Source organism: Chiloscyllium plagiosum, chromosome 7, assembly GCF_004010195.1.
Source record: "Chiloscyllium plagiosum isolate BGI_BamShark_2017 chromosome 7, ASM401019v2, whole genome shotgun sequence".
In the NCBI taxonomy this organism is placed as follows: domain Eukaryota; kingdom Metazoa; phylum Chordata; class Chondrichthyes; order Orectolobiformes; family Hemiscylliidae; genus Chiloscyllium; species Chiloscyllium plagiosum.
In genome coordinates this window covers 38,496,818-38,521,172 of record NC_057716.1, presented here as the reverse complement: position 1 = coordinate 38,521,172, position 24,355 = coordinate 38,496,818, and the positions used below count along the sequence as shown (strand labels likewise).

Below are 24,355 nucleotides of genomic sequence, written 5' to 3'. Positions count from 1 at the left end.
TCCATCAGACTGCAGAATGCCTATCAGGGTTAATTTAGCAGGTTGTCAAGGTGGTGTGGTAAAATATCAGCAATGGCAGGATGAGTGTCTTGGGTAAGTGCCTCAACTGGCTTTCATGTTAAATGGTTTCCTTAAGCCTTCCCTGGATTTAATCAGAGAGATTTGGGATGATGGCAGTGTCTCCACCATGCACCTTCCTGACCAAACAATGCTACATCCCTACCTCCCCTCCAGGGTGAATAAAATTCTGTTCAAGAAAACTACAGATCTGTCTGCTTAACATTGGCAGGAATTTGTATTCAGCCTGACTGGCCTCTTGGATGAGTATTAGTTGATTAAAAAGAATTAGCATGGATTTATGAGGCATAGCATGTCTGAGTAATCTCATTGAAATTTTTAAGAAGATTGTGAGTGTAATATGTAGGGGAGCATCTATAAACGTTACTTAATAGACTTTTAGAAGATCAAAGTTACAATAGGTTATTAGTAAAAGGGAGACTATGTGGAAGTGGAGGTAAAATTACACAGTAATTGATTAGGAAAGTGAAAGTAGGTATAAAGGGGTCGTTCCGTGATTGTGCTCTGTAGTGTTCTTGAGGAGTCTCAGCAATTTATCCTATATTTTAATACATTGGATGATGTAATAGAGATATGCAAATCCAATTTGAAGAAATTGAAGAATCTAGTAAAATTGGAGGCATGGTGAGTTTTGAGGATAGGAAAAGAGTTAAAAAGGGACATACAGATTTAATGAATGGATAGAATTATGCCAGATGAAGTTCAGTGTGGGCAAAGTGTGAAGTAGCCACTTTGAAATTGAGGAATACAGTCAGAATATTTCCTTAATGGTGATGGACCCAGAACTTCAGAGGAGCATAGAGATGTAGGTGTGTTGTTACACAAATAACAAAGGAATGTCCATGGATATAAAAATAAATCCGAATCAGATGGTTGCTTTTTTAATCTTATGGGCAAGAAGGTAAAAGTGGGGAACTTATGACTCTGATAGTGGCAAGACTGGTTATGCAATTAGTGGCAAGGTTAAAGAATTTAGAATGGGTTTTCCTTGCATGATGTAAGAATTTTAACTTTTACAAATGCTGTCCTTGATTAGATATCCACCTGGAAGTCAGGTGAGCTGGGAGAATTCCTGGATGTGCTGAAGTCCCAGGTACGGTGAGTATTGAAGCTACAAGCATTTGCTGGTGATCCAAGCTCTGACCCTGGGATTATTTGTTTGAAAAGGGACAAAATAGGGGAACTGGAAGGAAATGGGTAAGAGTAGGAATGCTACTCCTGGTGTGCAAGCAATGCTGTAAAGGTACTTCAACAGCTTCGGACAGAAACACTTTTTGTCTTACTTGAGCTGTCAGCTCTTCTGAGGTCCAGAAAAGCAGGACAGCCATTGTTAAACCTTTCCAATGGGTTGATTCAGAGACTATCAGCATGATCAAAATACATTCGTTGTTAATAGGTCTCCTGGAAAAGGCTTGAAAGTCTACCTCTTGTCCCATCTCTGCTAAACACCAGGGTTGTTGTATTAGAGACAGACTGTGCTCACCTTTGAAATTATCAAACACTTCCACATCTGACCCACTCCAGTACATTCTCTCTATTAAAGTTTATACCAATACTTCAGTTATTCAGAACCTTGTCCAGCTTTATCAGATTTTGCACTCAGTTTTAAACACCAAACAGTAGAAATAATAAAGAAGCCGTGCAAGTATTTCCATGGGAGATTTACTAGAATGTTTAAAGAATTAAATTATGATGACAGGTCACACAAATGTAGCCCAAATGCCATGGAGTTCAGATGGATGGGGGTGATATCATTGAAGAATTTAAAATGATTAAATGTAAATACAGAGAATCAAGAATAGGAGAGATTTGTTTTAAAATTAAACATTAGTTCCACAAAGGATGGGGACACCCTGGAACTTCCTCTCCCCAAAACATTGGGATCAATGGAACTTTACAGGACCAGATCAATAGATTTTTGTCAGACAACAATTTGCAAAAAGAAAATACAAGGAATAGATCAGTCAGGATAGAATTAAATGATAGAACAGGCTAGAAAGTTGAAATGACCTATTCCTGCTTTGTGTGTAAAAGTGAGTTCTGCAAACATTCAATTCAAGCATCAGGCAACAGTATGTGCTCAGCTTATACTGGAGCTTGAAGCTATAAAAATCTTATTCAGAAGCAGAATTCAATTAACAAAGTAAATCTACCTTTGCTGCATTTTTCTCACTGCACTCTTTCATAGTATTAATCTGGTCTTAATTTGAACCAATTATTTAATATTTTCCCAGTTTCTTATTGTCTTAAAGACTTTGATATACAACTCATCACTTAATTGTTACCTTTCCTCTTCCATCACCAGAAGCTTTTGCTAACATTTGGAACTCAGTTATCAAGATATGCTGCACCCCACGAAATTCATCCATTCCTCTATAATTCATAGTTCCATTCACCTGGTTGAGACATTCACATCAATGAAGGGGATTGTGAGTTGTTAGCAAGTGTATTCATTGGTCAATTCCTGAAGAAGGGCTAATGCCCGAAACGTCGATTCTCCTGTTCCCTAGATGCTGCCTGACCTGCTGCGCTTTTCCAGCAACACATTTCCATCTCTGATCTCCAGCATCTGCAGACCTCACTTTCTCCTATTCATTGGTCAATGTTTACATGTTCACACATATAAATCTGTTTGCATGATATGAAACTAGGTGCTACTGTCTTTTTATTAGTAATTTGTGATTAGGGGTTAATTGAAATTAGCATTATGAGAAGAAATTTGGGGATTTTTGTTTTCAGTTATGTTTTCCTTGGTGGCCAAATCTCATTTGATTCGAGTAAGGCATTATGAACCAAAAACACTTACGAAGCAATTTTTTCAATTGCAGAACACTTACTTTGATTATCCATATGGTGACTAATAACTCTCAGCATCACTTAAAGATTTATATTTATCCCAGCTTTGACATTAAGCTGATTAAATGCTTTTAGAGCAACGAGTTCCAAAGCATATAAAAGCAAGTATTCAGGGAGTTGCTCTTTGGATATCAGTTTAACAGATAATTTTACATTCTGGAAGGCTCATTGTTTTCCATTTGATAATATATTTGATACTATACTATGAATTTAAAAAATTAATGCAGCCTTTCAGCCTTTTTCTGTCGTTTTTTATGGTTTATTGGCAAAAAATTCCTAAGTTATAGTCAGATTCCTTGTTTTTTAGCTACGTGATGCCAGATGAAGCTTTTGACGTACTGCAGATTAGGTATGCATTACATGAAAGATTTGTTTGTTTTAACTTAGTGAACTAATGGACTCTGTGAGGTTGCTAAATAAAGCACATTACTTTAATAAATTAAGTAAAGTAACTTTGCTTTATAATTAACAGTATTGCAGGTTCAGATTCTATGTACCTTTGCTTAGTTAAATACAGAATGGTCTCTGGTGCACGAGTAATATACAATGGGGAATAATTTATTCAAAGCTGTCCACTTTCCTTCTTAGTTCCAATTTTTCTCAAATTTTCCTATTACTCATAAGTGCCCTACCTTCCTTATTCCAGCAAAGCCCCATTAACTGAGTGCAGTGCATTCAGGTTTGCTGATGAAGCAAAACAAGATGTGAGATTAAATTGTGAGGGGGACGTGATCCTGGATGAAACCACTGAAATTATGTTACGGTCCAGTTAGAAATTGGTACTTCTGACTAAAAGAAAATATTTTAAAATTCAGAATTCATGCTAACAAAGTAAAAGCACAATATTTCGCAGTTTTAAGATAAAATTTATTGTACAAAGTCAAAGTAAAACTGTTTATAACGTTTCTCTTTTTTTCTGAAAGTCTAGAGTTAATGAAAGTTAAATTTGAGTTGACAGGCAAACTGTGGCAAAGAATATCACATCTTACATTGAATGGCAGACATGACCAAGATAGATCCTGTGGGTTTGTCACCCAACTGATGGATTGTATCTCCTTATCTACAATGAGCCAGCCTTTGAATTTCCTTCAACTTTGACTTGGACCACCTCTGTACACGCTCACCTCCTGGTGGTATAATCCCTTCTTCTGAAAGTACATTTCCCTTGATTCTCAAGACTACACTTCAGTGCTGACTCCCAGGCATAATTCTATCTCATTCAACATCCTGTGTAGAACACCACTCTGTCTGTACTAATCAGCAGCACCGAGGTAATGAAGTTATGCCATATTACAGTTGTTTAATTGTCAACTACTACTTAGACTGAATATGGCAGGACTGATCTAATCTATTGGTTATGGAAACCCTTAGCTCTGTCCTATAGTATGGATGTAGATTAGATTAGATTAGATTACGCAGTGTGGAAACAGGCCCTTCGGCCCAACAAGTCCACACCACCCCGCCGAAGCGCAACCCACCCATACCCCTACATTTACCCCTTATCTAAGACTACGGGTAATTTAGCATGGCCAATTCACCTAACCTGCACATCTTTGGAGGAAACCGGAGCACCCAGAGGAAACCCACGCAGACACGGAGAGAATGTGCAAATTCCACACAGTCATTCGCCTGAGGCGGGAATTGAACTGATGTCTCTGGCGCTGTGAGGCAGTAGTGCTAACCACTGTGCCACCACTAGTTCTAGAATGTAGCTTCACCGAGTTGTTAACTCATCTGGAGGTTTGCCTAATGATCCCACTTTTTGCATTCCAATTGCCTTTGAAAATGGGTTCACGGAAAGCTTTAGGACATTTAGTAGGGTATGATCAGAGTGGATACTGATCCACAGAGATGGTGATGTGGTAACTGTCTATAATAGATGAGGGGTGGAGGCAAAAACATACCATGAGGAAATCAAGGGGCAGAATCCTAAATTTCCCTGAGCAATTTGCACAGTGGTGAAATTTGTAGCAGAATCATGACATTGGAAGCACCTTGCTCTACCTTTTATACTTATGACAAGCATCTCGGCATGTTTCTCATTGGACAGTAGTGAGTTGCGAATTAAGGAGGATTATTCTCCCTGTCAGTGCTGTATTTCAGGTATTACTTTTTCTCAGAGGATCAAGAGTCTTTGAAACGTTCTTCCTCAAAAGGTGGAAGACGTAAAGTCTTTTGAAAATTTTTTAAAGGCAGAAATAGCTAGATTCTTGGTTAACAAAAGGGATTCTTGGGTTAGTCAGGAGTGGAGAGTTGGATCAGCCATGATTTTATTGAACGTTGGACAATCGTGAGGGTCCAAATGGCATTTTCCTGTTCCTCATTCGTACATCTGGATGTTGTTTGAATTACTAGAGCAATTGGAATAGTAACAATTGATGATTTTCCCATCCATTGGACAAATTTGTATTGTTTAATCTGCAAAATATTAATACAGTGGGAAGTGTCATGTTTTGTGGTAATGTCTGATCACATTATCCAATGTCAGTATAAGTTGCATTTGCTCTCCTCAAATCTAATGTTTTTAGGTCAACACCCGGTATAAACAGGCAAGCTGGGTAACAACCAGTTAAGTTTGTGTGTTTAGAGAATGGTGTTGCAGTAAGGCATTTTTCTCTGTTATCCTCAAATCATGCAGCAGAGAGGGAGGCCATTCAGTCTATCATGTCAGCACTATCCATATTGTATTGCTCCAGTAGTAGTTTCAAAATCAGGCAATTGAATTTGGACCCAATTTTAACTGCTCCTGTTTCGTGTATCCTGGTGAGGGGACAGTTAAAATACAAAGAGTCAGTTACACCCACTGATGCTGCTTCCTACCTGCCAGATCTTCATATGAACCCACTCTTGACCAGATGAGCAGGATGGCTGTAGGAAAGGGAAGTGGGATCCAGTTTTAAAAATGTAGTGAGCATCCAGTACTATCATATGGCTCCCAAGCCAAGGCTGGTCCCCTCCACTGCCTTCTCTCCAGACACTGATAGGGTCCAGAAGTTCCATTCTCCAGATCAGACTATTCTTACTGAAGCTTGCCCAGTCTTCCTAAGCCAAGATCTTCTGTCTCACTACATTACATAAAACTAAATTAACAAAACACATCATAAATAAATCATCTAGATTCCCAGTGATGTGGCAAAGAACCAAATACAGAAGATTCTGTTCTTCTCCTGATTGTTTTAACATAAAGTTACAAAACATTCCCTAACTGTAACCCTATATGCAGCTGATGTATTTTTGCCAGAGGCCACGGGGAGCTCACCAATGGGCACTATATTGTCATGGAATGTGCAAAGCCAGAAGATTATGTTCCTGGCCATCAATTGGAGGAGCATGTTCTGTGGTGATGAGGATGGGAAGATCCAAACCATTGACATGTCCCAAGTTGGTGGCAGGAATCAAAACCCAAGCCAAAATTTGAAACAAATTAGAGTACGGCCCTTTCATTGATTTACATACCCAGTAGCTATGCAAACAGTTACAAAAAAAAATTCTACATCCAGATCCTATGATCCCAACTACTTTATTGTCATAAAATCCCTACAATTTGGAAACAGGCCATTTGGCCCAACAAGTTCACACTGACCCTCCGAAGAGTATTCCACCCAAACCCATTCCCCTATCCTATGACTCTACATTTACCCCGGACTCATGCACTTAACCTACATATCCCTGAACACTATGGACAATTTAGCACCAATTCAAATAGCGCAAACCAGGAACTGCCATTTGAAGTCTGTTACTCAACATCCAGAGGATTCCACAGAGCCAACCAAAGTTCCAATTCCATTTCATGGACTATGGCTTGAAGCTCCTTGTGGAAAAGAGCCATCTTTCCTTCTCAGGACTATCAATGGAGACCACAGTACCAGACCATGTCAGCATGGAACAAGTTAGCCACGTAGGTCAGCACAGAGTCCATGGTCAGAAGAAATGCATAAAAAAGCCCTAATAAGGTCAATGACTTTCTATATGTCTCAACAGTATTGATTCCATCTTCCCTCTGTTACTTCACATTCAACCTAATCATGGTATTGCGCACAAACTCTACCAAGGATGATGTCTGTGATCACAGTTGTTTCAAAGGGATTATTAGGTTTAATTTGATATAAGATGGAAATGTGTTGCTGGAGAAGCGCAGCAGGTCAGGTAGCATTTAGGGAACAGGAGAATCGACATTTCGGGCATTAGCCCTTCTTCAGGAAGGAGGAAAGTTTGTCCAGCGTCCCTCCTCCCTATCTTTTATCTTAGCCTGCTGGACAAACTTTCCTCATTCCTGAAGAAGGGCTAATGCCCGAAACGTCGATTCTCCTGTTCCCTAGATGCTGCTTGACCTGCTGCGCTTCTCCAGCAACACATTTCCATCTCTGATCTCCAACATCTGCAGACCTCATTTTCTCTTTAATTTAATATAATCAATGACATGTTCATTACTTGTGGCCAAGATTTATAATATAAATTGCTGATTAATACACATGCAGAGTAATTAACTAGCAGACATGTGTCATCATTGCATCTAAGGTTATCTGAGTAACACAACCACCCCTTAAAGGACCTCACATTGTCCACAAGTGCAATCAATCCTTGAGGCTAAACTAAACAAATATACAGCATGCACTGAGTGTGCTGACAGTCATTTTCCATCCTTTTTGATGCAATTAAGATTTGATTGAAGATAGAACTCTGTTGAGGGGTTGTGTCCCTGAGAGTGAGTTCCAGGCCCAAGTCAAGTTTCTGTCTTAACCCTTCATGTACCCTTTTGTCCAGTTGTCCCTATGAATTCCATGAGCTTGGACACTCCCCATTCAAGCCTTTTATTTGATGATTAACATTCTTTATTTTCTTCCTCAGCCCCTGGATTACCACAAAGCCATGCCTAATATTGAATTGACTGACCACCTCCTGTCTGGTCCCCACTGAATCCAAGGTGGTCGTGACTTGTGAAAGTCTCCTCTGTCATGCCCCCTGCCTTCCTAGGTTATGTCAGACCCCACCCTTTGAATTTGTCTCCCTGCACAGTTATTATCCCTTATGCATCCCAGAACATTGCTTCTAATCCCAATATTGAAGTTCCACTTTCCCTGACAGTGTTTTCTCTGATAACCCCCTTAACTCTTTGGCCTAAATCCTCATAACTGACTGTAGCCCACCTCATCAGACTAACTTGTGAGGCCAGCCCTGACTCTTAACTGATTTTCTGTACATTTGTTGACTGACTTAGCTGTAATTCATGGACTGGCTGAATCTGGCTTGCAGGACTGAACATTGCCCTATTCCAAGACTGGAAGAATAGGGATCCCAGATACTGATGACACCAAATGCATGACAGACTGTGAACACTCACCTGGAATGAGATGGGAAGATACCCTGGACTGAGGATGATATCGCCAAGTGACTAACCATAATCCTTCATTTGACTAGGAATTGTTCCCCTTTTGACTTTTAGACATCAATACTTGCAATGTTTGCTCTGGCAGTAACTGGTACATACTCTAGGAGTAACATCGATGTTGTACAGTAACATGACCATCTCCTTGCATGTCCTGCACTCACAATCATGACAAGCTGCCTGCCATTCTGTGCTAAACAGTGAGTCAAACTACAGAAGCTGTGAGACTGTAAGCTCTGCAAGAAATAGCAATGCATTAAAGCACAAGGTGGAGCAGAGACTCTTTGCGCCTCCAGGAATGCATAAGGTGTGTGAGCACAAAAACAACAAGTAAACCTCGCTGTGAGATGACCTTTGCATTTGCATGAGATGGCTATACATTCCAGCATACAGACTGACCTGGCAGGAGCTGGAGAAAGAAAGGAATCAGTGAGCCTCCAAAGTGCTATGGTGAAGTGTGTTTAGCCAGTCTGAGAGCAGCCAGGAAGGATTTGGTGAGGTTGGTGCTTTGCTGATGCCATCTTCAGTTAGTGGTGGGGGAGGTGGTCTCTGCCATGAGATGTTGGTTAATGAAGGTCAACATGGAGGCCCAGAGAAGAAACCCATGAGCTTCATCCTCTCACTTTCAAATCTGTAATTGGCACTGAATTGTTTCTGAGCAGCACCTGGGAGATATTTGTACTATATATAAATGGGTGAATTGAGATTAAATAATAGTGAGGTGTAAATGAATGGAAATAAAGTCCTCACCACTTGCAAGTGAGATTCACATCTAGCCATTTAAAACTTAAGAATTTCCCCTTAAGCAAAAGTTTTCTGAACATCAAGAATTAGATGATTTAATTCTCATTATATTCCCCTAAGTTTCTTGCCATTGTTCATGCCATTAAGGGCTGAGAAAATTCTGCTGAACATATCCCTTGGCAATAAAATCTGCATGTGCATATACTAAATGTAAAACAAACCTGAAAGCTCAGTCTGAATGATTTCATTAATTGCGTTTTCTAAATAGAATCTTTAAAAACAAATTTCTGTTTAGTTAAAGAATGTGCTTGTGAATTGTAAAAACAACAGATCAGCTACATGCAGTTCTCTTACCTTTTCTATGATTACCTGCTAATTGCATGATTGAAAATTCCTTCCTTCTCCATGCCTATGAAATCTCTCCTGTTATTCATTGGCACAAAATCCCCTTGGGTTCCAGACTTCTGGCATCTGCATTTTTGTAATCCCACATGCTCTATGCCTCAGATGTTTCTCAACTTGCTACTTGGTTGCAAACCTCTGAAGCAAATGAAGTTTTCTATTCTGCAGGCAATGTTCAACTAGATGTAAGTTTGCTGGCTGAGCTGGAAGGTTCATTTTCAGACATTTCATCACCGTACTAGCTAACATCATCAGTGAGCCTTTGGCGAAGCACTGGTGATATGGCCTGCTTTTTCTTTGTGTGTTTCGCTTTCCTTGGGTTGGTGATGTCATTTCCTGTTCTTTTTCTCAGGGGGTGGTAAATAGGATCCAAGTCAATGTTGATAGAGTTCCAGTTGGAGTGCCATGCTTCTAGGAATCCTCGCGCGTGTCTCAGTTTGGCTTGTCCTAGAATGGATGTGTTGTCCCAGTCGAAGTGGTATCCTTCCTCATCTGTATGTGAAGAAACTAGTGAGAGTGGGCCATGTCTTTTTGTGGCTAATTGATGTTCATGTATCCTGCTGGCTAGTTTTCTGCCTCTTTGTCCAATGTAGTATTTGTTACAGTTTTTGCAAGGTTTTTTTTAAAATAGGTAATGGTGAGCATCACATTGAAGTGGAGCTTAACTTGCATTGGTTAAAATTGAATATGTATGAAGTATATCCTAAACATTCTGCCATATGATAATACTTATCCTGAGAAACGTATGCAAGAAAAACCAGGAAAAATTTGTTTTAAACCCTATTCTGGATTTTCAGTTTTTGTTCAATTCAGCGTGAATGAACAACAACTTTAAACAAGAATAGCAATGAATGCATTGAATGGGTGCTCTTGCAGATCACTAAAATAATTCAAAGTACCTTAGGTAGCAATGGCATTAAAATATGAAGAGCAAGTCTCATTGACACAAGCATCATACCACTACATGCTGCCTCCTTACATGAGACTAGTATGTGCTCCAGCTGGATTCAAGGTCTGCACTGAATGAAATGATGATTTACCCGCTACAAAAGCTGCAATTGGAGGGAAGGGTGATGGATTACCAGAAGAGAAAGACGATTTCACTATTTGTTGAATCATTCTGGGAAGAATTGCATTCATTAGGTCAATAGGGATAGAGACTTTGAGGATCTCTGGGATCTAAGAAGCCCTCAAAGTGTGCCCAAATGAAGGAATAATCAAGTAGCCAGGGAAGTGAACTAGAGTTGAACTTCAAATTCCTGAAAGACAATCTGGCATCTTCCCCATTACTAGTCAGCAGATTTCAATCGTCCATGTTGTAGCCACTATGGCAGTGCTGTTTAAGGCAACAAGTTCAGTCAAGGTCACCAACAAGGCAGGCACTAAGAAAAAGCATAAGGATGAATAGTTCATTTCTGTTTTAATGTGGCTGTATTTTTTGGATGAAGAAGTTACGGAAGAGCTATTGTTGTGGCTTTTTATGGTAGTTTGTCAGTCAAGATGAGGCTGTAATTGTGTGTCCCAGATGAATTGTCAATGGGGACAGTGAATCCTTGGTGATAAAGGGAAGTCATTTGCTGAGAAGTACAGTGTGAGCAAGTGCTCTCAAACAAATCCCAATAGAAGATGTTCTGATGTCTCCTCCTGGCTATCTCTTCTCCTACATGACCTCATCATCCTATGTGAAGAAGTACACAGAATAATCCAGGGACTGAGTGCTTCATGAACTGCTTGCCACTTTGGTAAACTTAAGTTACCTCAGTTATTGTTCCTGACTCAGATTGAGGTATGAGAAATAATCTCAGGAAACCCATGGTGGGTAGCCAATAGAAAGCCCTCCTCCACCTCCCTCTTTACAGAGCTTTCTCTCTTTGGAGCCTTTGGTCAATTTCTTGGTCATTGCAGATGCAGAGACACTAACTATAGTCCTTAAAACTTCCATTCTCCCTAAATGCTCAGGCCCACCAGCAGACTTGCAGAAACAAGCCATTGTATTTCCATTAACCTCTTCACAGCAGAAGTTAGGCACAAACACCTCACCTACGTGCTATTTATTTGATAACTAGTGTTATTGGGAGGACCCTCGTGCTGTTGGACACATGTTCAACTGAGATTGACTGTAACAAACACTTAATGGAATGCCATGGTCAAAGTTTCAGCAATGGGCCTCAAATCAAAATACCACAACTTAACCTTACCTGGTACTTTTGGTGTATACAATAAGGTAAAAGTTGCATAGACCCAGTGGACCATAGGGCTGTACTTTCATTTAGAGAGAGAGATGACTGGTGGTGGTTTAACCTGAGGGTCACCACACCTCTGCAAGGGGAGAGGTTGAGAAGGAAAGTCTTTCGTGGTAACTTCAGCCAGTGCAGGAATTGAACCCACACTGTTAGTGTCACTGCATCACAAACCAGCCAAATGAGCTGACCCCCAGCATATGTGAAACATCCATGCTGGTGCACATCCTCGCATGTTTAGCTACTTTACCTGTAGCAGACATAGCCGAAAGCACAGGCCACATCATTTTATGCCTTTTGGGTCATCTGCAGTGCCAGAACTATTGGTACTTTGGTATATAATTTTGCAGCCTCTATTGTCTAATATAAGTAATATGCACATAGCATGAATACATTGAATCACTATAATAGGCACACTCACTGTGATATACTACAATAGCAGCAGTGTCCTTGTGATAGGGATATCTGAGTATGTGCTATAAAAGGTGAACTGTTCTCGCATGACTAAACTTGATTGCCAATTTTACCATGCATCTTTTGAATAGAAATATCAATATATGCACATAGGCAAACTCTATTAAAGGAATGATTTTAAAGTCTCAATTGAATCTTTATTGTAAATTTAGAAAGAAAGTTTGCCTGAAGCACAATGTTATTAGAACGGTATTGCAATTTTCAAACCAGTTTTGGTTAGATATTCTTTTTGTATTATGATGCTATACTCATGATTTCTTAATATTCATACAAATTTGCATAAATATGCAATGTTAAATGAGCATCCTATGACTATACTGAAATACTATGTTTGTAATCAAGTTTTCAAACTAAAAGAATGCTTAGTTTTCTTTTTTTTAAATGTGTAATATATTTTAAATAGGAAATTAAGACATAGATTATGTCAGGGAAAATAAAACAAGGTGTTAATATTGAAAGTCATTTCCATGTTAACATGGAATCTCTGATGTTCAATTGCCCAGTGCAGATTCTCAAGGCAATAGGCTAGATCTTGTTATAGCAGGACCTCTAGCAGAGCTCGCCATTATTTGCATTTGTACCTGCATCCTTCGGGTCAAAACTATTGCCCACAAAGTTCATGAAATTGGGAGCTAAAAGCAGCACATTGGGGAACAAGGACAATTAAAATCTTTTATTCAGAACAACAAACAAACCTGCCTGAATGAGATTTATGGATTGAAAGGGCTGCTAAAGAGGTTGAGTTTGAGATCAAACCAGGCACAGAAAGATAAAATTAAGAGAGATAATAAAATAAAGACAAAGAAATGTATGACAAAAAGTGACTTTTGAAAGTCTCACTAAAAGATTCAAAACCTGAAGGAATGAGACTCCACTTGTAATAGCTATTTTGAAGTTAGCAATGCTGATGACAATGAACATTCAAATTGGCATTATCTTCAAGAGCCTCCATCCACCTGTCATATTGCTTTATATCTAAAATATATTTATTGCAACATTTAAAATTATTAATTGAGCAGGTGTCCACAGCTACATTGTTTAGCGCGAGGAAGTATTTCTTCTTGCCTGAATAGTCCGGCACTGATTTGAAGATTATATTCCACTTGTTTAGTGGAAAATATATTTTCTCGATCTACCATATCAGTTAATATGGCATATGAACATAGGAATGTACAAATTAGGAGCAAGAGCTGATTTTTCAGCCCATTGATGCACAGCAATTCAATAAAATCATGGTTAATCGGATTGTGGTCTCAACTTTCACAATACTAAAAACCTCAATCCAATCGCCTTTTAACCTTTTGTATTCCAGAAAATATAAACCTGATTTGTCTGTATAAAGTATGATCAAACCTTCCAGCTTTGATAATATTTTTGTGAATCTGCACTGCACTTCTGTTTTTTTTTCTTCATTTGCTTTTGAACAAATAAAGACATGAACCATGCTTATGAAATTGGTTAGTATTGCAAATATATGGCTTAATTTACTAAGAAGTTGAGAATTTGATTCAGTATTACAAAGTTGGAGAACTTATACATATATGTGACCCGTTTACTTTCCATTAGCAAACCAAAGCTATGTTGGAATTATTTGATACATTTATAGAATTTTTCTTGTGATGTGTACAGAACACTTAACTATACTTCATAAAATTATACCACAACTTCTTCCAGGATCAGTACAATGTGTTTTTGGACTACTATATTTAATGATAATATACGTGTGGACCTCTAAGTTTCCTCAAACTTCAACTGATTCTACATTTTCTCCTATAAAATTAAACTCAGAACAATCTTGTTTTAGCTCAAATTTGATGACTTCACATTTACCTAGGTTGAACTCCATCAGCCAAAATTTTATCCATTCACTTAGTCTATTAATGTCTGTATAATTTTGTTCTCCCATATCCACTACTATTTAATCTGTGATTGGCAAACTTGTGTATAAATTGATCTTTATAATGTTGTTTTAGTCATTAATAAATAGAGTTGAAGCTCAAGCACTAATCTATAATCCGATGTTACTAGTTACTTCAAACCAATTTGAGCACATATATCGAGTGTCTTTTACTGTCTTCCAAAACTCCTAACCAGATCAATAATCCATTTCAATTTTTACTACAGTCTTGCAGGGTTACCTGAGCTAAACTGAAGCAGGATACAGGTGATAATTAGGTGTTATATTGGGGATAATTGGGTGAGAATTTACAGTGTATATAAATATGATGAACAAGTAAACAGTGATGTTGAAGTTTTGTGATGCATCAGTTGGAATGAAACTCTAACTAGAAAAAATATCTGCCTGAATGCTGTCTAAACAACCTTTAATCTGTGTCAACCATTCAATTTCATAATCTGTAACCTTAGCTCTGAATGCCCGATGAGAAATCTTATTTAAAAAACACCTTCTGGTAACTTGTACAGATATTTTCAATATTTAAAGATGTTCCCTTATTTGCTACTTTAAATGCTTCCTAAAAATAAAATCAATTAGCTTCATTGAACATGACCTATTCTTTACAAAAGTCAAAAAAAGTGTGGTGCTTGAAAAGCGCAGCTGGTCAGGCAATATCCAAGGAGCAGGCGAGTCGATGTTTTGGGCATAAGCCCTTCATCAGGAATTACTGATGAAGAGCTCATGCTAGAAACGGCGATTCTCCTGCTCCTCCGATGCTGCCTGACCGGCTGTGCTTTTCCAGCACCACACTTTTTGACTCTGATCTCCAGGATTTGCAGTCCTCACTTTCTCCTACTCTTCACAAATCCACTTGGCTGTCTTTAATCTACTCAAATTTCTCTAAATTGGCAGCCATTCTGTCCTTAATTAGAAACTTCAAAAACTTGCTTATAAAGGTGTCTTACTAATATATCTATAATTTCCTGGTTTCTCTCCCTCTCTCTCTCTCTCTCTCTCCTTTTCTGAAATATATTTTTTTTCTCAAATTTTCCAATTTAAAGAGAATTCCTGAATTGAAAGAACCTTAGATTATGACTAAGCCTCTGAAATGTCGTCTTTTAGTTTCTTTTGGGCAGAAACCAATAGGCCCTTATTCCTTAAATTATAAGGAATGTATTAGTCATTATTGCCATTATTTTTATGACCACTTTTTTTAAATATTATTTTTAGTAAGTTCCTGAACTTGATTCATTATTGCTTTCCCTTGAATGAACGAGCCTTTCTCATCCTCTACTGGGAGACCGACTCAAAGCAATTCGTAACAATCTGTAATTTTCCTAACTTTCACTTTCAGTAGTACCAACACCTATTCATGAAGGCCGCATCAAGGCCTTTCCAGGATGGACATAATCATGTTGCAAGTGAAAAGGAAGTGGAGTCCCCACACTTGCCCCCTAGACATCTAACTCACCAATGTTAGTGTAGGGGCATTAATTTCCACTCACTGTTTCTTCAGTTTTTTTCTTTTTGTCAACCATGCCTGTTCGATGTTGTAAGTACAGTCATTTCTGCTATAACATCATAGTACCATTCCTATGCAATCCTGTGTTATAAGAAAATCATGCAATAACAGCACCATTTCAACTAATGGGGACAGAATCATGTTATAACCAATGTACACTTTAAAACTTCGCACTTTAGAAACATGTCCCCAGTTCGTCAATCATTTTAGCAAATTTGTGTTAATGAAATGTGCATTGTAGCAGAATGACCTGTAGAGTCCCTTTAATAGCATTTGTTAGACCTATATGAACAAAATGTTTTCTGGAACAATTCCCACTGTCCACCTACAGTTAATAAGAGTTTTGAATAGTTTGCTGTCATCAGTCTCTGTTCCTTCCTGTTAAAATTAACCCTATCAAATTTAAAACCTCTGTTATATTTCTTCTCTTACATTATGTATCAATTATGATATAAATGAACAAATGTCACATGTGCAAAGGGTACTCTTTCTACCAGTTACCAGGTCTAATTATCTCTGATGTGTTGTGTTCATATCTATCATGGAAGCACAGGAACTTCATGGTTTTCATTACATGTGAATGATGAGGTAAATGGCAGAATGGTGTTTTTGTGAAGCTTTCAGTGGGATGGTGGAATGATGCAATATAGACAGCAATGTTTAAAAATTTGACCATGAATGTCTTTCACACAAAATGCTGTTTCATTTACCTAGAAATAACAGCAAGCTTAATTAGTACAGTGATACAGTTGAGGTAAGTTATTGATTTTGATTTCCCTAAAACACTATTATTTTTTAATTATATAGAACCAGAGAAATGAGAGAGCTCAAAGTGGCCATTTGGTCCATCTTGTCCATGCTTATACAAAGACATCCAGGTGCCCTCTCTAATCCTATTTTCCTGCACTTGGTCCATAGCCCTACAGTTTACAGCATTTAAGGGAAATATCCCAGCTATGTTTTAAGAGAATAGGGTTTCTGCCTCTACCACTAACTCAAACAGCAAATTCTGGACACCCACCACCCTCAAATCGTTTTGCCACATAGCTTGAATCAAGAAACCCTGGTTTGTGAACTCTCTGCCAAGGGAAATAGCTTCCTCCTGTCTGCTCTTCCTCTCCCCCTCACAATTTTGTATACCTCAATCATGTCACCCCTCAGCCTTCTCTGTTCCAAGAAAAAGAACCCCAACTTCTCCAATGTCTCCTCTCCAGCCCTGGTAACATTCTAGTAAATCTTCTCTGCATTCTCTCCAGAGCAATTAAGTCCTTCCTGTAATGTTGTGACCAGAAGTGCACAGAATACTTCAGTTGTGGCCTCACCAGTGACATATACAGTTTCATCATTATATCCTTACTTTTGTATTCTCTACAACTGCCAATGAAGGAGAGCATTCCATATGCCTTCTTTACAACCTTCTCTACCTTTAGCATGCCAAGATCTCCCACTTCATCTATTCCTCGTTGTATATTCACATTTAGGTTGACCTCCCTAAAAGTCTATCTCACACTTGAACTCTAACTGCCAATTTCCTGCCCACTTTGCCAATCCCTCTATATAACTTTGGAGTTTACAGCTATCCTCCACATGGCTAATTTGTAGATTAGATTAGATTACTTAGATTAGATTACTTAGTGTAGAAACGGGCCCTTCGGCCTAACAAGTTCACACTGACCCGCCTAAGCGCAACCCACCCAGACCCATTCCCCTACATTTACCCCTTCACCTAACACTACGGGCAATTTAGCATGGCCAATTCACCTAACCTGCACATTTTTGGACTGTGGGAGGAAACCGGAGCACCCGGAGGAAACCCATGCAGACCACATGCAAACTCCACACAGTCAGTCGCTTGAGGCTGGAATTGAACCCAGGTCTCTGACACTGTGAAACAGCAGTGCTAACCACTGAGCTACTGTGCCACCCACCAGGGCTGGAGATGAGACATTGGAGAAGTTGGGGTTCTTTTTCTTGGAACAGAGAAGGCTGAGGGGTGACATGATTGAGGTATACAAAATTGCGAGAGGTAGAGGAAGAGCAGTCAGGAGGAACCGGTTTTCCTTGGCAGAGAGTTCACAATTTGTCATCTGCAAAGTTCCCAGTTATGACCCCTACATTCAAATCCAAATTGTTAAGTATAAAACAAAAAGCAGGGGTCCCAGCACTCAGCCCTGTGGAACACCATTGAAACAACTTTCCATTTGCAAGGTCAGTCGTTGACACTTTGTTTCTTGTTACAAAGCTAACTTTAGATCCAATTCAACACATTACCCTCTATTCCATGGACTTTTGTTTTTACCAGTCTGCCATGTGGGACCTTGTCAATGTCTTACTAAAATCCATGTAGACAACATCTACTGCACTACCCTCATTGAGCCTCCTTGTCACTTACTCAGAGAATTCAATTAAATGTGTAAGGAATGACTTTCCCTTAACAAAGCCATGCTGACTATCCCTGAATAGTCTATGCTTTTCTCAGTGACAGTTTATTCATTTTCTCAGGATTGATTTCAACAATGTATCCACCAGTTAGTCAGACTAACCGACATATAATTATTTGGTATTTCCTTTTTTGCCCTTGAATTTGGAAGACTTTTTTTGGATTTTTTAGAAGATTTTATAGTCAGCTTGAAAAGGACAGATTTAAGCCTTGAAGTTGCCTTTCAATCCAAGCATTCCATGGACTGAAGTTATAATAGTCAGTATGGGTGGCTCTGAGAAAGGTGGACATGGCAGTTCCCACTGCTGGTTGAAGTGGCCATTTTTAGCTCAGCCCCAACATTGATCCATTTAAAAAAGGGAGCTAAGGCAATTAAAATGAGTTCACCTGGGATGACTGGAAGTATTCAGTCAGTAGAAAAGAGTTCTTTGTAAGGGAGAACATGACAAGTGAAAGTAGGTGACCCCATAAAGCAATATGGGGAAGCCAGCAGTCCAGATTCTTTTAAAACCAATGACTAACTCTGCCCCCATGAATGCCCCTACCTGGAACTTTAGGGCACCGTTTTGGATGATGTAGCAGCTCCATCTTCTCTCTCTCACACTCTCTCACACTCTCTCACACTCTCTCACACTCTCTCACACTCTCTCACACTCTCTCACACTCTCTCACACTCTCTCACACTCTCTCACACTCTCTCTTTCTCTCTCTTTCCACCCTCCAACCCCTCTTCACCCACATGCTGTACCATGTAGGGCCTCCTATTCATCGTCCAGCCACTGAACTTCATTAGACAATGAGTAGTATCCTTTGGTCATTCCTATGATCTCTGGCATGGTTTCTAGACAGAACCAGGATTTGATCTCCGAAACACAGATTCTGCTCCAAGACCCCTGTCTGAAAGACACTTGTCATAATACTTAGGGTCAAGCAGCAACATCTCCAATAATTTAATAGTACTATTAATAACTTGCTTCTGATGGCTAAGCAAGGGTAATCAACAGTTTTGAAAATCAGCTCTAAATGTAACCTTCTGTGTCTTTGGCCGGTATTAGCTTTCAAAATTTATATTAGTCATCTTCAACATCCACTTTCTAACAACCAGATCTCTTGTGGCACAGCAGTACTCCTGGATCAGGAGGCCTGGCTTCAAGACTTACTTGCTCCAGAGGTATGTGATAGCAATTCTGAACAGGTTGATTAAAAATACCATTCGAACCTTGAAATATATTGACTTAATTTGTAGACGCGTGAATATGGTTGAAAGTGTCACTAAACATCGTGAAATATTTTTCTTGCACTCTTATTACAAAGAGCTTAATTTTGGAGCTTAATTTCAATGTAGTTGTTTCCGTGGCAAACATCGCCTCTTTTTTATATTTTACTTGCAATTTTGTAGTCACAAGAAATGTTCGATATTTCTTTTTGTAAAGTCACCGATAATAATGATGCTTGTAGCATATTACTGCAGCATAGTGTACAACGGAACATTCATTATAAGTAAAGAAGAAATTGAAAGATTAAAATAAAACAAACCTGATTCATGGCATGACTTCAAGCATTTCTATGATGCTGACATTCCATCATATCTGTGCATGAGGAAAATTTTTCACACTAACTCAAAACACCAGGGGGCCTTATACATTACAAATACTTTAATTTGATATATACTTTGACAGCAATAACATTGATGTCTGATACTGTCACGGTAATGACCTAATAGTAGATTGATGTTCATATTTAAAATTGCTAGTTTCAATCAGCATTAACTTACGTTTCTGAACATTAAAAGCCATTTGCCAATCATTTATCCAAGTGCCAACTTGCTCTCAAGTCATTTTGGATAATAGCTGCTTCCATGGAACAATTTGCATTCCCATATTTTAATTTTGCACAATCAGCAAATCATATATCTGGCTTTGAATCACATCAAGGCCATTTGTGAAAATGAAGATCAGCAGCAGACTTTGCGCAGGCCGGTAATTATTACAAGCCTGTATGTAATTTTCAAATGGCTGTTTTAACCAGCTTTTTAATTTTCTGGAATATGTTACATCTATCCCATGCATTTGTTATATTTGATTGCAGAAGCAGATTCTAAGCTATTACAAGGATTTGAGTGTCAGTTTAAAAAAAAATCCACCCCCTCCCGGACATCAGCCTGTACAAATGCAATAAATCAGTGATTCATTTACTCTTAAACTGTCAGAGTAATGTCAAATGCCAAAGATTTATAATGCATGTTGTCATTAGATGATCTAATGGATGTGTGGCACCAACACCCTACAGTAATGGACAATCAGTCAAACTATTTACTGTTTATTACACCTTCTCAATGAAGTACGCTCATGCTCTTATTTTTATGAAGTTGAAATTTGACATAACCTTATATTCTATAAAGTGGCACATGCTGTTGTGCACATTTGACATACCTGCAATTGCCTTTGATAATAACATAAAACTGATATTGCAGAACTGCAGTTCAGGAACATTCTTCAACAGAAAGACTAGGGGAAGAAGGCAGACACAACAAGCTAGTCAGTCAGCCTATGCAATTCATTTTTAAACAAAATGTGGGCTATTATATTGCTTTTAAGATGATGACTACCAAATGATTATTTGATTATTTATAGATCTATATCAGAAAATAGGAAGGATTATAGAAATTGGTTGAAGAGTTGTCTAAAGCACAGTGCAGTTGCCCAGATATTTGTCACAATTAATGCCAAAGAATCACTTCTCTTATCAGTTGTTGAGCATTGTGGTGAGGGGTCACACTGACATGGGACAGTTCTTAGTTTCGCACTTGAATGCTTTCCATACAGTAGCTAATCAGGAAGATTGACATCTCTCCAATGTGATGAGTAAGCTTAGCATGTGGCATTTGATAAGGACACCTGTGACATATAATAACAAACAGCTAAATGAAACTCTACATAAGCTGTTTATTTGCTGAAAGTAGATGTTGGCATTTACCAAATGATAAAACACCCTGCCAATTATGGATACCTTTGCTTATTATATGAATAGACTCTCGTATATCTAAGTTAAGATAATCGCCGATATCTAATTACAGGAAGAAAAAGAAATTTGAAGAAGCTGAGCATCTTCCATTTTTGGAATTACTGTTTCATAAGTTCCTGTGGCTCTTCACATCCTATAGGAAAAAAAGAAATGTATACAGTGTTAATGGGTTGGGAAGCTACCTCACTGCTCATAAGTTCTTGACATCTTTTGTCCGACAAGTAAAGGCCTGTACCCATGTTTGTCAGTTGTCAAATGGATAAATATTGATGATCCTCCTTTTGAGATGCAGTAAGATGGGTCTCTTCAAAAACAAGGTGACTACAAATGGACATATGGAGGAATGGAACTGAGCCTGGTGCCCACAATATCTAATAGCACTGCTGGTGATTGACCAGGCAGACTGGCTCATTAATAGGACCTGAAAGGATAGGCTTATTTCTGAGAAGTGGAATTCTTCTCATGTAGCTGCAAATAATTCTGCCAACCAGAACTTTCATGATCAAATGTAAGCTGTACAAAAAGAGGGGAAAAAATTAAATGATTCCATTCCAGTTATTCCCTTGGCATCCAATTGGAACTCCCTGGGAATTGGTTAGCAACAATCTGTTCCTCAACTCTATAGATATGAAATTGTGCAGTTCAAACTCTTATTAGCAGAGACACAGTAACACATTCTGCACATATCAGAAAGAAAATAGTGGATTTTACATCTGAGCAGCAGAGGAAACAGAGAACAACTTTAACCGCTGCCCTTCATTTCAATGCTATCTATCCAGCTCCCACTAGAACAGGCATAGAGTGCAGCTGCCTGCACGTCAATATTATGGAGGCCTTAACCATCCATTTTACTTCCAAGTAAGTGGCGTAACAACTGTGGGGTTTTGTTTGTGTGTTTTACAAAGTGTGGACTGCAATGAGACAGAACTATTTGAAACCCAAAGATTTACAAGGATGGCTGCACGTTTTGAAAGTCGGAAATTGTGAACACTGTTTGTACCACTGTGGTTTTCAATGCTCTGCAGATGAAAGTGGAACCAAGGGATTGTTTATATAAGGGAATCACACTCTCACACTCTCACACTCTCACACTCTCACACTCTCACACTCTCACACTCTCAGCTTAGCAGTCCTTAATTCTTGTCACTTTGAATTAGATAAATAAGAGACCTTTCATAAGTGGCCCAGCCATCTTGTGCCCCTTGCAAACCAATGGAAGCATTCAGAAAGGCCGAGGGAAAAGCTATCAGATCAACCAGTCCAAAAGATGCTCACAGTTTTTCCCCGTTTTATGTTTGTATTTGTAAAGGGGTTTAGAGTTTTACTTTGTAGCATTCACTTAATTTAATTTAATTGCTTACCTGTGGCGAGAATCAAATAACCTGGAATAAACAGTGATTATTGTCAAGTACAGATACCTAGTCCATGCTTTCTATCTGAGTTTGAAAATCAGGTGGTTGGGGATTTTGCCAATTTCTTTTAAAAAGCTTTAACCTTTTGAGACAACGCTGGTAATAACAGGGTTTGGTTTCCGGCGCACTACCCTAATAAGTCTTGACCGTGTTTGGTAGGAGGTTTCAATAAAAGAGAAAGGAAGCAGGAAATAATCAGAGCACAACTTCTTTTTTTATTTCTCTCTAAGACCCAGTTAAAAATGCATGAGTATCCTAAGATATAACAGAACATTAAATTGTATATATCTGTGCTGTTTCAGCAATCTATTTATTTGGGGTCAAAAAAACTATGTTTAACTACTGTTCATGTGGAACCCTTCTACTAAAGGAGATGAGGGAATGTTGAGAGTATGCACAATCCTGAGTCCTCAATTCACAATACAATCCTATAGACTATAATTGAAAATAATTGGCATCAAAGAGAGTAAGTAGTTTGTTCAGGTTCTATCCAATGGATAAGGTTAAAATTGAGACACAAAGTGACCAAGAAAAATGAACAAAGCTTGTTCAATTCCCAATTCACCAAAAGACTGAATTTCTTTGACTAATCCACAAAGGTCTCACCATAACTCCAAATGAAACAGTTCAGGTTCTGATTAGAATCCGAGAATCAGTTGGCATTTCTGGTGGTGCAGTGTCCATCTTTTGCTTATAAAACCAAAATTAGTCAGAGGTTTAGAGGTAGAACCTCTCTTTATGGTTGCAAAGATTCAATATAAAATTAGAAATTGTTTCACGTAGAGTTTATGGTTCCTTAGGAGGGTGCAAGGAGATCCAACTGGAGATCCAAATGGCTCAGAGTGGAGTCCTCAGGGAGCTGCTTGGACATGAAACCTCAAATAAATAATAGGCACTGGAGTTTCCAAAAGCATAACCATTGTGGGCTGCTGAACTGCCTAAATAGCTGCAAGTATAACTGCTGGGCACAAGCATGTAAATTCCTGAAGTTACATTTAAGTGTAATCTCACTGATTATGCTAGGTGCAGCCAATCCTGGGATCATCATATCTGGATTTTGGTCCTGTAGTATCTCCGGCTAAAAGAATATTTCAGTGAGAGCAACTTAGTTTTTGTATATTCCACATCAATTTGGGAATGATGCAGGGGTGGCTCTGTAGAAAGTGGGATTCAATTCCCACTCCAGGAATTATTTGGTATGAAAGAACTCAGACATTCAAGCAGATAAGCCAATATATAATAGTACTGGCCTTTAGTCTGGATGGTTGATAGCAGGATGGGCATCTGGCAGTAAAATTATGTGCCAAAACTACGGGTAAACTGTATAAACCCAAAATAATGGATGGTGAAGGTGAAGAATTGGCATTGTGATGATCCCGTGTAACATGGAAAAAAGAGAAAGGGAGAACATCAGTTATAGAAATGTTGCAAAAAAATGAAAAGCAAAACCTTTAAATAAAAGTGAACTCAAATGTATAATTTTATGCAAAGTATTATTCATTCGACATTGTATTAGATAGTGACCAACAAATAAGAGTGTTCATGCATGCATAATATTATGTAATGGTGAAAAAAGCCTTAGGAAAGTTGAACTTATTAACCATGGCAGATTGTTCTGAATCACAGCTGTGCAGCTTCCATATTTTAGAATCAAATTTCCCTAGCTCAGAATAATTAGGACACCAATATGGTTTTGGTCATAAGATTTAGAAATATGTAATACAACTGACATTAATTTGCAGAAATCTAGACTCCACAGTACAATTAAAATAGTTATATCTAAATCTTTAATTTCAGCACATTTAATAATTTTCTTTGGTAAAACCTAGCACATATATTTTGAGACAGACTAGCATGTTCAAGGATGAAGGCTGGTGTAC

At 38.5% G+C, this 24,355-nt stretch overlaps 1 protein-coding gene and 1 long non-coding RNA gene across 3 annotated transcripts in view; one reads left to right on the top strand and one right to left on the bottom strand.

The window, feature by feature from the left end:
- Positions 1 to 24,355, top strand: part of znf804a (zinc finger protein 804A) — a 352,607-nt gene that overhangs the window by 40,270 nt on the left and 287,982 nt on the right. The window lies entirely within an intron of this gene.
- The window catches only part of LOC122551485, a 41,716-nt gene continuing 37,757 nt past the window's right edge, over positions 20,397 to 24,355 (bottom strand). Inside the window, exon 3 of one of the 2 annotated variants that reach the window (XR_006312112.1) lies at positions 20,397 to 21,196. This is a non-coding gene — a long non-coding RNA (uncharacterized LOC122551485). Of the gene's footprint in view, positions 21,197 to 23,733; positions 23,796 to 24,355 lie in introns of those variants that run through there. The other variant, XR_006312111.1, reaches the window with a different exon arrangement.